The 15,030-nt window shown below is 34.3% G+C and overlaps 1 long non-coding RNA gene across 1 annotated transcript; it reads right to left on the bottom strand.

The window, feature by feature from the left end:
* Nucleotides 1-10,208: 10,208 nt before the first annotated feature.
* LOC130052648 (uncharacterized) lies at nt 10,209-13,602 on the bottom strand. Its single transcript, XR_008801011.1, has 2 exons — nt 11,881-13,602; nt 10,209-10,881 (listed from the first exon to the last, which is right to left on the bottom strand). It is a non-coding gene; the product is annotated as an uncharacterized LOC130052648 (long non-coding RNA).
* Nucleotides 13,603-15,030: the final 1,428 nt, after the last annotated feature.

Here is a 15,030-nt window from a genome sequence, read left to right as displayed (position 1 = left end):
ACGAACAAAATCGGGATTATTCACACTAAAGTATATCAATGTTAATAATTACAAAAGTGATCGTTTTTTCGTATGCAGTTCCAAACTTCATTGACGAAAGTTGGTGTTATAATTAGGCGGATCAATCTCTGGCATTAATTTAATAATGAATACAAAATTAGAGTAGAGTAAATTTTTATACGGACCCAAGAAATACCGGGTTTGAGGAGGGATTAGGTGCCTAGGAGTAGTTAGCATCCCCAGTTGAGCGGTCACACTCGCTATTATCTCTATAGCGGCTCGGCTTCGCGGATAAATATTTTACGAAGGGGGCTGTCCATGCCGAATGCAGGCGCACTGATGGTTAAAGAGAGTAACCCTTAGTCAATTCAGTATGCAAAGAATGCTAGTCTAACAATTGGTATAAAACACGTCAGACAGCAATCGACCTAAATCGGGGGGGGGGGGGGGGGGGTTAATTGCGAATTAGATCATGATTGTAACGGATTATAGAATTCGAAAATGCTGACTTGACACGAGAATGACAAGTAATCAAGCTCATAACTCCTTTAAGGACTACAAAATAAAGGGTTCGGCAAACTCGGACCCCTAGACATACCACATTTTTATGATTATAAACACCTCCACTGTCAAGCTACTTTCGGAAGGTCGGTGGTCTTGTCCCAGGTACATTGTATCTGGGTTCTCTCTTCCACCAATAAAAACTGGGCGTCACCAGATAACTGAAAGATTGTTGAGTGTGGCGGAAAACATCAATCAATCAACCAATCCACTGTCAAGCTTGTCCAACTATTATCAAATGGAAATATTACGGAATTATGTAAACTTGGTAAATACCTATATAAATGTTCATCTATTAGATCTCAGTTATTAAAAGATTATCCTCAGTACGTATCCTGTCCATCAGTATGATATATATTATGTTCTGTTACTATTTCATTGTATAATTTGATGTTGTATATAATTTATACCTATGAACTGTATGGTTCTTGGTCAATAAACAGTACAATGCCGCAGGTGGGGTCAGGTACCTTGGAGAAGTAAGTATTGTCACACCCGCCGTGAGCCCTATGTCTTGAACATGCATTTAACTGGAGTAATCGGTAGAGAAAACTAGTGTACCAAGAACGACCTAACAATCGGTATGAAACAATGTTGATTGAATGGTTTTATATTTATTAACGTCCCTCTCGATAAAATGCAAAATTTAGGCCTACGTTTCGGCGCTTTGAGTAGAAAGGAATCTTTATCGTGCCACACTTGCTGCGACACGGTACCTCGGTTTTTGCAGTCTCATCCGATAGACCGCCCCCTTTAGTCGCCTCTTACGACAAGCAAGGGATACTGAGGGCCTATTCTAACCCGGAACTCTACGGGAAAACAATATTGATAAATAAGGGAAGTTGACGGAGAAGTTTAGACATCCCGTTTGTCATACGCTTTGAGTTGCCAGTATGCCGTTCCGTTGATTGATTGTATCTTAGTACATGTTCCACGCCTCGAACAAAAGATTTTTGCGTTTACCAAATAACTTGGTACACCTCAAGTCCAAGCTTCATGGTTAGGTAACCGTGCCACTGTATTTCTAATTATTAGACCAATAATTACCAATGATTGGAAACAATCAAAGAAGGGCGTCAATGCTTTCTGAATACGGTGTATCAGTTTCCAGACTTGGATGGCTTCAGCAACCCACAGAAACAAGAGATCAGATATGCTCTATTTAAGATATATTTACTCTCTTTCTCTGAGTTATCTGTTGTGCCACATCACTAACACTTTATGACAAGAGGCCCATGGGCCTAGAATCGCTCTTCTGATACATTGTAGAACAGGCAAACATTCTCACTAACCAAGATTCATCAATCAACAAAGTTTGATGATGTTAAGTCAAATAGTACCTGAAAATTTAAATGTAACTGTCCAAAAGTAGGTCACGGTGACCTACTTTTGGTCGACACACTGACGACTCAAGATGCATCAACTGACAAGTCAAATAGTATTAAAATGCAATTATAATAGATTGTTTTTCTATTTTAGGTGCTTCACAATACTTCTATGCAGTTCAACAAAATGCAGTGACTAATTTACAGAGACTTGTATTTAAACAATTTCCAAGATATTGAGGAAGATTTTACATGTGTGGCAACATCTATTTTGCAACAGCATGATCTGCCTTTGCCTGACACCTTGAGAGACTGGACCTCTGCTCGTCATATCTGCATATATCGGAGGGAGTGCATGATGCATTTGATGATTCTTTAACATCATGAGATGTTGTAGAATATACCTTTGTTTCCATGACTTTGTATACTTGCTTTTATTGTCAGTTCATTTCTGTTCAATAGTTTTATGTATTTAACTAATCAGATACATTTACACGTATTCACATTTTCTGGGGATGTTTTCATCATTGAAATATTTTAGATGTGGAGCTTTACAGAATTTCATTTGGTATGAATGCTAAAGGCTATTCATGAACAGAATAGTTGTTTGAACACTCCCATCCCCCTCCACCACCTCCCACAAAAACACCCGTGCCGATTAAAAATAACCCTTTAAAAGATCAAATGTATTAAAAGTTCATAGTTGCGACAAGTAGATATGTAAAGTCAGTTCCTATGGTTGTTTGTTTGATTTGTTTTTGAGACGTCATCAGCTGTAGATGACTATCACAAATTTAGGACTCTGCCGTAGCATTGAGGGTTAATTCACGTGGCAACGCCTTTCGAGACACGATACCTCCGTTCTAAATGCCGAGCGTTTAGCTAAGGATCAATCATGACCTATTTTCAGCTTCTCCATTATCAAGTTACCATATTAATGTTGCAGTATTCCACTGCCACTTGCATATGATGTTTTTGTATACGCAAGAGATTGTTTAGCGTATGCTCCATTTCTTAATCAAAGCAGACTTCTGACAAATACGTTGATGTTACAAGGGCCTCAACGGTCAGAATTATGCAAATCCTGTCGACCGGTCATATCTGCCTTGAGCCCTATCTTTTGATGGTGTAAATGGAGCAATTCATAGTCAAATCAGTATGTAAAGAACGGCCTAACAATTAGTATGAAATACATCAGACAGCATTTAACCCACTGACATGTATTTGTAAATTAGGTCGTTTAATGACCATGAAAATTGCAATATGCTGACTTTAAACCAGGCTTTTGAAACCCCTGTACCATTAACTTGTTTGTCAGTAGTCTGTCTGGATTTGAAAATTGACCATACGCAGAACAAGCTCTTGTATATCTATTGAGTTGAAAGACGTAATTACAATGTGTATGTGGTAATGAAAAATTGCTACAAGAATATGAGAAGCTGACGTTTGAATGCATATCCTTAACGATCACGAAAGCTACATATATATAGAAGAACTTTAACTTCAGGTCCTAGGCAAGATCCTTATTTCATATAGATGATGCAAACCTTACCATCACGAAAATAAGTTGTTATGGAGCATTTGTTGCAACTAAATGATATGAATACAGAACCTGTCAATATGTATATAATTATATATGACGTTTTAATTGCATATGTGTATTCCAATTATAACACAATGATTCCAGTAGATCATTGGCTAGACCACTATACCCTCTTGTGTCATGGTCGCATCTAAATTAAGACGGAAAAATAGATTGTGGTTGATTATTAGTTAAGCTCTTGCTATTTTAAATTGTGCATCGCTGGTCTTTCGAATGTGACCTTAAAACAGGTGTCATGTGTCGCGACAGTCTTAGACACGTTACAGAACCCTCACTCCGAGGGTCCTGAGCGTCATACATAAGTAAGAATTTGTGTCACTTCGTGTAGAGCTGTTGACGTCTCAATGTTAGTGAAAAATGTTTAAAGAGCACCATAATTGGACGAGTAATAGTCGAAACATTGCGAACAGTTTTTATTTTTATTGATATTCCAACCTCAATAAACACATATTGTAAACCTTGCGCACTTCCACGAATACTGATACAGAAGCATGGTGGTATAATAGCATGTATACAAGAATGATACATGGAGACAAAAATATCCCATTATAACATTTAAGCAGTGTTTCGGAAAAGGCATCTCCACACATTGCAAACTGTTTGTTGTGTTCGTTTTCTCTGCAAGTATTGTTATAAAATTGTTTGTTTTACAGGGCAAAAACAAATCGCAAATTGTTTTGTTCGAATTACATACAGAATTCTTTGAGCATATTCGATTTTGCCGGACAAAGTGTATACTGTGCTTGTCATCAAGTTTATCTAAGTTCAAGAGCATTTTACATTCTGGCTGTTGATATGTCAAAGGATTGGGATGAAGAAGTCAGTCATCATCTTTCAAACGATAAAGCGTCATTATTTGATGGCTGGACACACTGTAGTAAGTATATTTTACTGATTTACAGAAACCCACTTGTTAGTACAAAATCTAAATCTCACATGCATGTGCAAGATGTGATTTAATGTTTATGTAAATAGAACTCCAGTACTAAAACCCGAAAGAACTAACATCTACAATATGTTCTTCAAGCTCGAAATTTAAAACATTCTACAACAATAGCACTGCTAAGAGGAGCATCCCATAGCAATATAATATTTATATTTATAAATTAATAAATTTTACTAATGAACTCTCAAACGCTTGCTACAGAGTTAGTACTTGAATCTTTAATATCGTTTCATTTAAAAGGTGTAATCCGTCTGCTTTTATAGAATTTTATTTGATTAGAAAATGTGAAACTAACTTAAAATCGACTTTCGTTTTCGATAAGTACCATGACATAGCAAATACAAGAGTTAAGTGGTAGGCACACGTTGGTGGATCTAGACCTGTTCGATTAAAGTGGCAGCTTCAGATGGAACGACATCGACGACGTTTTATCTAATAGTATTCAATAATGATTTTCATTCATATGTCGATTCAATATATCCCTGTTAATTCGAAATAAAATACATCACCTAGTCGTATATTTCTGCTTTATGCTTTGGTGTTTCATTGAAAATTTATATTAAAGCAAACTAACAACACGACTTTATGACAACCGGAATTATTTCAGCTTCTCCGTCTTCAACTTCCCATATTTATGTAGTAATATTCCATTTTACCTGCATACGGTGTTTATATCTCTCAACTAATTTGATACACAATTAGAGCTTGTTCTGTGTATGATCAGTTTTTAAATCGAGGCAGCCTACTGACAAGCAAGTTGATGGTGCAGGGGTTTCAAGAGTTCTGTTTAAAGTAAGCATTTTCCAAATTCTTTGGTCCTTATAACAATCTAGTTTACCAATACAACCTATTATTGGGTGAAATGCTGTATTTCGTGATACATACCGATTATTAGGCCGTTCTTGGCACACTGATTTTGACTACGGATAAATCTTTTTACCTGATCAAGATATAGAGCTCATGGCGGGTGTGACCAGTCGACAGTGGATGCTTACTCCTCCTAAGCACCCGATCCCACATCTGATATATTCAGGGGCCCATGTTTATTTTGCATTGCTGATAGGAGTTATGAGATTGACCAATGTTTGTTATCTTAACTTTTCGTAGTAAATTAAATGCGTTGTTTATCGATGCGTACAGAATAAATAAGTTTTAACGATTGTTGAATAAATGAAATTCGCCTGCTTGTTTCTTCAATCCGCGATTTTAGTGCTGAATTATCCTGATTGAAATGTCCGGAATGGAATGTGGCAAGATCGACAACCAATCGCACATTTTCGGGGGATTTTCGGCAATATGAAAAAGAAACCGAGAAGCTGTGATTAGTTTAAAACATAAAATTGTGTAGTGGTTCAGTATTGATTACACTTATAATAGTTTTCGCTAGGCCATACTTATAATTTCATGAAGATTTATAATTATGTGATTTATATACATCTCATTCAACAAAGGATCCCCGTGAGACCAACAATTTTACAGATTGCATTTTAATACGGTATTTGTGATGCTCTTAATTTCTGAAATGATTATGGAAGTTACTGTTGCGAATTTTTGTAATGATAAATGAATAGTTACAGACAAGAACGTAAAACAATATATCAGATGTCGAGTGGTTTGGAACTGTTCTTGGAATTGTGTGCCTTATACACTTTAACTTGAAGGTTGAAACGTTTTCCGAAATTAGGTTGTGCAATACCTGGTAATGCCCAACAAATCAGGCAATTGTTTACGATATAACAGTTTTTTCTCTCCATTATTCAAATATTGTTTATTGCATTATGTTTTTCATTATTGCGATTGACGAAATTAAACAACAACATATGTACTCATAATTTTATCCTTAAATTCTTTCACTGAAAATACATTTACAATAATGAGTTTCAAATTTTCAAATCGTGAACAACCGTTCATTTTGACTTTGGTCAGCTAATGGGCATGGGGGATTACGATTGCAATTGTAAAATCATTATCTAATTTCCAATACGGAGAGAGATGATTGGTGTTACACAAGGAATATTTAATTCGGAGTTCCAAGTGATTTCCTAATAATCAAGTTTTATTCTTTTATTTATTGTATATAATGTCAATAAATATAACACATAATAATTAAAAGATTGTTCTTAAATTCATTTGAATTAAAGATGTAGTTAAAGGTGCAGAAAACGAATAGTGTGATCAATCTCACAATTCCAGTAAGGAATAAAAAATAGAGACTTGGGCAAGCACAGGCCCCTGGATATACCAGAGGTGAAGTCAGGTGCCTAGAAGGAGTAAGCATCCCCTGTCGACCGTTTACACTTGCCGTGCTTCTTGATCTCATAACGCTTATAAGTAAATTATGAGATTGATCACCGTTCGTTATCTGTTCATTATCTTCGCCTTTCATGTACCACACACAAGTCACTGAACTTTTCTTGTTCCCTCTTGATTATATCTAACATATTTGACGACATATTCGTATAACATTATCTGCTATTTTTTCAATTATAAATTGCCGTCACAAGTAAATTAAAATCGTGTATATTGTTAGTGAAATATTTTACATATCAAACCTTACAAAGAAGATGATATGGAGGCAAACACTTCAATTTTGTATGCAAATAGTAGACATATGGAAATGCTTTGTATATTCAAGAAAATAGTGGTATTCATGACCTATAATCAGCGTTTTACAATCTATCAAACATATTTCTCAATTCAATTTATTGACAACTGAGTATGTGGTTTCAGAATACTTCACCTTTTGGTTGCAAACAATAAGTACTTACTGCGACGAAAACACCCCGGTTATTCTGGTGGCTACACATCTTGATCAGTGCACGGAGGAGATAATGCTAGCTTCTCATCTATACTCTTCTTCCTTAAAACTTATTTCGTCTTCCAATGTACTCTCGCACGATTTCTATATTTTTTATAATTCCAAAATAAAATGGCGTTTTAATTCACATCACATGTTGGCTTATTTGAGTTCTAGGAAGTTTTTTTCTGATCAGAATATATTCGTCGTCAGTGGTTGTAAATGTCAAAATGTCAAAAACCACACAAACGTATTTGGTATAGATATATAAATGTATTCCATTTTTTCTTTTGATCATCTGAGCTAAGTTCAAAGTTAGATGAACTTTTCTGATAATATTTCGTCTGTCTATCCGTCTGCATGTGAAAATGCTAAGATAATGAACAGTTATCGATCTTATGATTCCTATAAGGAATACAAAATCTTTATAGAGTTTATGAGATTAATCAATGCTTGCTTACGTGCATGCACATGAGCGTTTACATTTTGTAGTACACAGGTCCATAGGGATTGGTATTATACATCAGTTTACGTCCTTGCTTTATATCATAGTTATTGACATGTTGGTATTGTCCAATCAAAAGGAGGCATATATGGTTGCTCGTGCAGGTTGGTGATTTTTACCATGCCATACAATTGCGAGTCTCAATATAAACCTAACCATAAAAAGTTAGACTGATTCCAAAGTTAGTGTATTGCACTTGCATACATATGTACATATCCATGCAAGTTTATATATAGCGGGGTTTGTTCTGCACATCTACACATGCTATACTATCGCTCTTGACACACTGAATTGACTACGGATTGTTACTTTTACCTAGACACTAAATCACACCTCTGGTATATCCAGTGTCCGTGCTTGTCCAACTCTCTATTTTCTATTCTTTATAAGAGTTGTGAGATTGAGCACTGTTCGTCATCTTCCTCTTTCATCATCCTAAACGATTCCATATCAATGTCTTGTCTAGCTTCCTAAGATACTTTCAGATATACAAATTAGAACTGAAGCTGATCTAGTTGTGGGCAACGAGTATTTATACCGTCTAGTATGTCCTTTAGCTCCTCTATTACGTTGTTAAACAATCATGATTAGTAATTGGAAATGTCAAAAGAAGCAACTTGAGAAACACTTGAATCTTACTTGACCATCATTTCGGTGATTCGCCCCTAAACCTCGATATATCCAAATGAGTTTATCATTTAAGATGTGTTTTTCAACGTTTAAAAAATAGTTTTCAGTTTCGGGATAATTAGGATATTCTGTTTTACTCGCCTACCCCTAATTCTTTCAGACAATGGAAGAAAACAATCGTATAGAGTAACATTTTGCTCTTTGATGCTCTACAACATAACATTTTTTTAAAAGATAGAAAGCATCAAAGTTCAATGCTTTTCCCCTAGAAAACTCATTCTTAGGTAATAATCTATCCTTTCAATTATATCAGTAGTTGAAGAATCTTAAAACAAATGAATTCTATTTAACAATATTTGATAAATTCATTATAGTTTTTGAAATATTAAGGATATACTTTAGTCTCATCCTTGCCCGTTATCTAAGGGTCTGGCCCCTAAAACTTAATAGCCTCACATAGGATCGGACAAAACCTACACCTTTTATTCTACAACCCTTACATGTAACAAAATGTTTTTCAGATGTGAGATGATTGACCCAGGAAATCCTCTTAACTTCTTGTTAAATTCATTCTTTCCTCTCATTTGCATTGGGATATAATTTGTATTCCCGTTTATCTATGGCATAAAAGGTGAAGACAACGAACAGTGATCAATCTAATAACTCCTATAAGGAATATAGGTGTTTGTGGGCAAACACGGACTCCTGCACATACAAGGGATGGGGTCATGTGTCTAGGAGGAGTAAGCCTCCCTTTCAAAATATATCAAGCTTGATGACATTTGGACCCATTATTTCAATATCTTAAAACTGTTTAGTTTTAACAGACGATGCGGGATGAGTAGCTAGTTTTTTTTAAAACCTGAAATTAGTATGGCAATTCATTGAAACTACTGAGGCAGGGGTTTTTGTTTACTTGAAATTAAATCCTATGGTGAACAATGTATATATTTTCTATGTAGATTGTAACTAATGAGCGGTGCATATGTCAAATGTTCTTGATGTGGTGAAAGACGCTTTTCGGTTTTTTTTTAAGATCATGTACAGGTTATCACTAAAATCAGCATTACATAGTAATAATAAGAACAATTGCATTTCAAGTGTCTCAGCTGAATTGTTTTCGATGTTCATTCTTGACAGATTTTAACCCAACACCCATGTAAGCAGATGAACCAAATAGGGAGATTGACGTTACATTTAACGACAATTTTCTCTTCCTTTTGTAAATATATGTACTAAATTGATGATATGAATTGGAAACCTTGTAAACGAATTTTGCTGCTGTATTTCTTTCCTGTATTTTTGTTTCGGTAGTTTTATTAGTCGACCAGACTTTAAGAAGGTATCTTTATTGCAAAAGTAAATTTAGAAGGCTTGGGTAAGTTATAGTTGGTTTCATATCCAGTTAACTGAACCTTTTTATATGATATATTCTTTCTTTGTATTTTTACAGAATATACACGACTTCGAAAACAAGTTGCCGTCCAGCGACCATCTATCATCTGAAAGATTATTCAAAATTTGTCAACATCCACAGAGCAAAGATGTGATAAAGAAAATAAAAAGAAGCATTTGCGCATGAATTTTCTTATTTCCCTCAAAATTCACATCTTAGGCAGACATTTACCATTGTGTATATGTGAAATGGTAATGTGGTCGCCCGATTAACTGCATTAATATAAGTTGTAGAACATGTTTGTAATCGCCGTAAAATAAAATAAATTTTAAATATCATTCTTATTTTTGCTACGGTTCCTAGATCTTTATCAATGATTTATAACTGCATTTGACATTTGTAATGCGTTTCGTAAATTCAATAATGCAATTAAAACAAATAAATGTATTACTTATTTTATAGATGTTGTATATTATGCTTGAAATCAATGATCTGAAACACAGGTGACAACTTTTAGAGATACGTGTATGCAAAAGGGAGTTGATGAAAGTGGTAAAGAAATCATCTTTATTACTTGTAATAAGTTTTTCTAAAATAGGAAGGTGGTGAGAGAGAACAGACAGCATAAGCAAAAGAGACACCAAAAGATAAGTATGACATTTTATCATATTTTGGGTTGATGAAAGTTGGAAATGACTTTTTCATTTTCAAGTTCTTGACAGACCATTCATTCAGTTCTTTTTTCTGCTAGTTCTTGGTGGAGTCCATTTTCATCAATTCCTGAAATGACTATTTATATCAGCAGATCATGAGAAATACTGTCATATTTTGAGACACATATATCAGCTGTTCTGTCCATACTTGATCTTCAACTTAAATTGTAAGAATGATTTCAAATTGCCAGAACTTTTTCAACATTCTTGCATGATGATTCTTATGAGAGTTTTGAGATTGATACACTGTTCGTTGTCTTTGCCTTTTCACAAGGATGATGTTGTTGAGTACTATTATCTGTGCTTCTTGTAGAACGACAAGCAGACTTTTGATCAGTCATGTTGTTGATTGAGCAAAACAGTACCTCCTCTGTGTTCCTTTTCTCTTGGAAAATCCTGTATGACCTGAAACATGGAAAACAATGCTTCAAAAGTTAATGATTTATCATATCCAAAACCTTACAACACTAGTGCAATCACAGTAAGGCCACGATAAAATGTGTGTTTCCGGTTTCCCTTTTTGCTGCTGACCCTAAATATTTTATAGATGATATACATGTATGAAAAATAAAATAAAAATCCTGACTAAAACTACTTACTTTCTGTTTGCACGTTACTACCACAGTAATGTCAACATCTGGGAACCTATCTGCACTAAACATGCTAAAGTGTATTTAAAAATATTTTTAAAGATTTCTTTTGATTTTAAAACAAACTGCTTTCTTTCATAAATTCAAAAAAAGAAATCTTGATGCAAAATAATGCATGCGGTTGTATGTATATACACCATGATAATAGATATCCTGATAAGTCATTTTTACAGAAATATATCTTTACAAGTTTATACACTAACATTTTAATTATGTTGATGATTTTTAATATAATATTAATAATTTGTGATTATTGTTTTGGTTATAACTAAACAAGAGTGTGGGTGTATAACACTCTATCATGTCATCAGGTAATTCCAATTTCAAGAGTAGATACTAGTGTAATGTCCTAATGAACTTTTTTGATTGTTGACATATCTAGGTTTTTCTATGTTTTGTCTTCTTGATAGAAACAAATATATGTTTTTTAAAAAACTTTTTGATATCAGAGGGGGTGGGGGCGGAGTGGTTAAGTTGAAAGAGACTGATACACATGCACTGCCCAGGTTCACCTTTATCATGTTTACTGTTTATTGAGTCAATGAGTCAATATGTGAAGTTTGTTCATTCAAGATTAGAATTCACTCCCTAGATCTATATCCATACAGACACAGAAAAGTGGGTTATGTGTATGCATGTGTCACTGTGTATACATACACAAGTGAAATACAAACATATGTAAAAATCATAAATAGATACACATACATATATATGATATTTATTTTCTTTAATTTGTTTAAGAATTAGGTCCTACCTGATCCAACCATAGGTACATTGTCCGTCACGATCTCAACCAGTGTTGACAAAGTGTAGGGGTTGTCCCTCATTGTGATTTATCTTTCTGTGTTGTGGTCTGAATGACAGCACCTAGCTTTATTTCTCCTCCATTGTTACCCAAAATTCGATCGATGCTTTTGACATTCTTAGTCTTAATATGCCATTGTCCACGGAAATATTACAATTCTAAACATCGGAAGGATTGCCCCCAGCACGTCCAAATATTTACTATACTGTCCAGGAAGTTGTTCAGAGCATTGTAACCGTCGCAAGTGAGAAGACACATCCGTCCTACATTCATATATTTGAAATATATGGCATTCACTAAACGCAGTGTTCGAAAAACCGCTGAAATGACACATCTAATGCAATATATGATGCATGTCGCGTCTGCTCGCCATGTTTTCCCGTACTTGAATAAAGAGCGGCATTACGGGATATAACTCTTCCAAACATTCTCATAATCTTGTAATATTTTTTTTTCATTTAAGGTATGTCAGTAGTTTTATGTTTTTCATTTTTTCATTGACTTTATAATATTCATTTACAGTAAAATTTATTTATTACCAATAAAATAAAACCTTATAAATTATGTTTAGATAAAAATATCAAGTAAACAAGATATTGGTTAAACTCACTATGGTCATAATTTCAACTACTTACTTAATATATTAGATATGAAATGTCATCAGTGAATTTTATATATATGTTAAAACTTAAATTGATCTTTATAATTCATATCATTACATAAAATTTTGATCTCCATTTAAGTTGTAATGCTGCACCAAACTGCATATTTTATCTGTAATTCCCAAGTTCAGCCTAAATAGGGCTTTGTCCTTGTTATAAATAGATGCAATCAGAGCAAAACATTAATATTCTTTAAATTTAATGTATGTTTTGATGATATAGCTAAAAAAAAATATTTTTTAAGTATTGCAATTATTTTATAAGGCATCAAACTTCCATAACTACTGCTATGCATCATTGCGAATTATTGCTATATATCAAAACCAGTTGTTTCTAAATATAGAAACACGTGAGGAAATTCCAAAGTACATTTTTCGATACCAGTCTGATTGTACAACAGGTTCTATTTTGTTTTTCATTCATTTCGATTCTTTAAGCCACTGACAAGTGGTTATTAGATGAAAGGTATTCACTTGCATGACCAGAACGTTTGCAGGATTGGGATTTGGAAGAACTTGGATTTTTAACATCGAGTAAAATACTTTTGAATATGACACTTATACCTTTATCCGGTGTACACTTGCTTCAAGAATGAACTATAGTATGTATTCAATAGGAGGTGGGATCAGGTGCCTAGGAGGAGTAAGCCTCCCCTGTCGACCGGTCAAACCCGCCGTGAGCTCTATATTTTGATCAGGTAAACGGAGTTATTCGTAGTCAAAATCAGTGTGCCGAGAACATAACTCATGTGCCATAAGTCTTTTAAGGAATGCAACATTAAAAGTTTGGCAAACACGGATCTCTGGGCATACCAGAGGTGAATAAGCAGAAGAGATTATTAGTGATCAGCCGAGAAATATATTTCAATACCCCCACTTTCCAGAGGCTAAATAACCTAAAAGCCCTTGTAAACTCTGTAATCATTAATCAAAATCAGAGAGACAAGCAAAGTTTCAGTTCATAGTGTTTAATATAATGATAGTTGATCTTGAGCCTATGATCATAGTACAGGGAAGAGTATTGATTCCCAGAAATCTCCAATACAATAATTTACTTACCTAATCTATATATATATATAAAAAAAGACCAACCAACTGGTTTCTTACCTTTGAATCAATAGTTAAAACTGATGTTTGCAAATCTTGGGGGGGGGGGGGGTTCTAGTTTGAACAAATTCTGATATTTTGGCAATTCTCAGTCTAAATATACCTGATCGTATTTGTATACTATATAATGGAAAAGAATGTTAGGCAAGGTTCAAATTTTGAGTCAAATACTCTTGAATTGGTAACTAATGGGCAAAAATAGAAGTATGTATAGAATGTGTAATGTGAATTATATTCCTTCACTGATTAATCGTTCACTCTTTCAAAGTAACATGCATTCCCAAATCATTGTTATACTTCATTAAACAAAGAAAACACATTGGTGGATAATCCCTATGAAGACGTTTACTGATAAAATGTTGAAGATAACTCATAAAGGGGATACAAAATAGAGGGTTGGGCAAACACTGACACTGGGCATATCAAAGGTGAGATCAGGTGCCTCGGGGGAATATACATTACCTGTCTATCGGTCACACCCGCCGTGACCTCTCTGCTTTATTTAATCATCCTTAAAATAAGTAAAAAAATGATCTGTATAACTTTGAATAATTCGATTATTCTATTAGAAATATACATACGTCGAAAAAAGTTTTTGTGAGTATAACTATAGTTCTTGGCATACTGATTCTGACTACATATTATTCCGTTCATCTGATGAAGATAGAAAATCACTGTAAAATGTGAAACACACTTTCTGTAACCATTTGATACTGAAAGCGGGGGATTCTGTAATTTCGATAAACGTTTGATGTATTACCGTTATTTTCTCAAGCGATGTCAATGTTTAAACCCTGAATTAGTGTTATACTTTTTCCATTTTCTTTCAATGTACCTTCATTATAGTTTAGAACACCCATGTAATGCCTTCATACAGAAGCACAAATTTGTCAAGATAGAAACGGTTCGAATCTACGTTTGTGTAGGACATATTGTACATGTAAAGCCTTTATAATTTACGTCATAGAGTTATGGAGCTTAATCTACCATAGCATATTCTTTTTCTATGTAAAAAAAAATAATTCGAACGGCAAGATTACAAGAAAGGATTGTAAGATATATCAGTTTTCATATGCCTGTGATGATTTTTTACCGTAAAGCGGTTTTAGTTATTTTGATAACATGGATGTACTTTAAAAATGGGAGCCTATTGAAATAAAGAGCAATGGATTGACCTCGATTTAATAACGTAGTGACAGGTATATAAACAGTATACACGACCAAGTACAAGAGCGTACATTAGCATTGTGAAAGGTGAAGATAACGAACAGTGATCAATATCATAACTCCTATAAGCAATACAAATTAGCGAGTTGTGTAAACACGGACCC

This window comes from Ostrea edulis, chromosome 3, assembly GCF_947568905.1.
Source record: "Ostrea edulis chromosome 3, xbOstEdul1.1, whole genome shotgun sequence".
Taxonomy (NCBI): Eukaryota; Metazoa; Mollusca; class Bivalvia; order Ostreida; family Ostreidae; genus Ostrea; species Ostrea edulis.
Note: the sequence above shows the minus strand (reverse complement) of the source record. Positions and strands in the feature narration are given on the sequence as shown.